At 41.0% G+C, this 2,099-nt stretch overlaps 1 non-coding gene across 1 annotated transcript; it reads left to right on the top strand.

The window, feature by feature from the left end:
- Positions 1-180: 180 nt before the first annotated feature.
- On the top strand, positions 181-262 carry trnas-uga. The gene has a single exon. It is a non-coding gene; the product is annotated as a tRNA-Ser (tRNA).
- The last annotated feature ends 1,837 nt before the right edge of the window (positions 263-2,099 follow it).

Genomic DNA, 2,099 nt, shown 5'->3' with positions numbered 1-2,099 from the left:
TACTTGCAAAATGTCATTGGAGGCTTGATATGGATAATGTCTGGACTTGTCCTTTTGATTCAGGTGGTGTTAATAAAATTCTCTGACAAACTGTTCAAAAAGGCTCATCAGTAGAAGGTCTAGTCTTTACAGAAGTAAAATGTACAAAATCACATAGCTGGCTGGTTTTTAACGTAGCAAGCTGTGATGGCCGAGTGGTTAAGGAGTTGGACTTGAAATCCAATGGGGTCTCCCCGTGCAGGTTCGAACCCTGCTCACAGCTCTATGGCAACCCAGTTTTCATTTTTAACATATCCTAGGTGACATGATATGGATAATGTGCTTAATGCATGGACTCGTCCTTTGATTCAAGTGATCAGAATATTTTTTCCGTGACAAACAGTTCAAATAGGCTCTTCAGTAGAAAGTCTAGTCTTTACAGAAGTAAAAATGTACAGAATCAGATAGCCGACTGGTTAAGGCCTGGTTTTTAACATAGCAAGCTGCGATGGCCGAGTGGTTAAGGGCGTTGGACTTGGGGTCTCCCGCGCAGGTTCGAACCCTGCTCACAGCGCTTTGACAAAGCAGTCTTTATTTGCATCATATCATTGGAGACTTTATATGGATAATGTCTGGACCTGTACTTTGATTCAGGTGGTCAGAATAAAATTCTTGACAAACAGTTCAAACAGGCTCTTAAGTAGAAAGTCTAGTCTTTACAGAAGTAAAATGTACAGAATCAGATAGCTGGCTGGTTTTTAACATAGCAAGCTGCGATTGCCGACTGGTAAAATTGCATTGGACTTGAAATCCAATGGGGTCTCCCTGCACATATTCGAACCCTGCTCACAGCGCTTGACAAACCAGTCTTTATTTGCAACATGTCAATGGAGACTTGATATTGATAATGTGTGCTTAATGCGTGGACTTGTTATTTGATTCAGTTGCTCAGAGTATATCTGCATTAGCAAACAGTTCAAATAGTATCTTCAGTACAGATACTGTTGTTTGTATTAGATTTATTATGGAAATTCTGAGAGCCATGTGGGTATGTCCTCAGACTTGAAACCCCATGGGGTCTCTCTGCTCTTTTTAAAATCTTATTCTCAGTGAATAGTCCACTTGTACTTTCTCTGCACATAGTTTTTTGACTTGCACATTAAACTTCCAAACTTCACAGCTTTGGAAAGGACCGAGGTTACTTGGCGCAATAAGATCAAAATGTTGTGCCATCAAGTTTACCATTTTTCACCAATGATGTCTGTTTCCAAATCCCAATCCCTTTACTTGCATTCCAACAGCTGCAATGGCCGAGTTCTTTAGACGTTGGACCTGAATTTCAATGGGGTCTCCCCCACCCATGTTCTTAACTTGCTTGAAGCATATAGCCCACTTCTGCTTTCTTCTCATCAATTTCCTTAGATTCCTACTGCTGTGATGGCTAAGTGGTTTAAGCATTGTAATTGAAGTCAATATATTCTCCTGTACAGTTTTCAACTCTGCTTACTGGGTGATGATAAAGTAGACCTTTAATAATTGGGTCTATCTCCTTTGAATTTAAATGGTCCTTATTTTATGTGCTCGTCCCACGATTGAACTGCTTAGAAAATTGCTTTTAAAAAAACTTTTGCTTGAAATAAATGTCAACTAGGCAGTTGAATTTGGATACTTTTGTCCTTGTGTGAGGTAACTCAGAAAGCTGTGATTGCAGAATGGTTAAATCGTTGGACTCAAAATCCATTGGGGTTGCCCAGTGCAGGTTTGAACCCTGCGAGCAGCGCTTGACAATCCACTCTTTATTTGTAACTGTCATTGGGGACTTGATATGGATAATGCACTTGGACATGTCCTTTGATTCAAGTGCTCAGAATTGATCTTCCACTGACACGATATTTCAAGTAGGCTCTTCAATAGCAATAATCTGGTCACTTTAAGAATTAAAATGGACAGAGCGAGATAGCGGACTGGCTAAGGGTCTGTAGGTAAGAGGAGATGCTGTGATGGCCGAGAGGTTAAGGCGTTGGACTCGAAGTCAATGGGGTCTCCCCGTGCCAGGTTCGAACCCTGCTCACAGCGCCATGGCAACCCAGTTTTCATTTTTAACATATCCTAGGTGACAT

The sequence above is a fragment of the Oncorhynchus gorbuscha genome, unplaced genomic scaffold, assembly GCF_021184085.1.
Source record: "Oncorhynchus gorbuscha isolate QuinsamMale2020 ecotype Even-year unplaced genomic scaffold, OgorEven_v1.0 Un_scaffold_20784, whole genome shotgun sequence".
Taxonomy (NCBI): domain Eukaryota; kingdom Metazoa; phylum Chordata; class Actinopteri; order Salmoniformes; family Salmonidae; genus Oncorhynchus; species Oncorhynchus gorbuscha.
The sequence above is the reverse complement of the archived record's forward strand: the minus strand, read 5'-3'. Positions and strand labels throughout refer to the sequence as shown.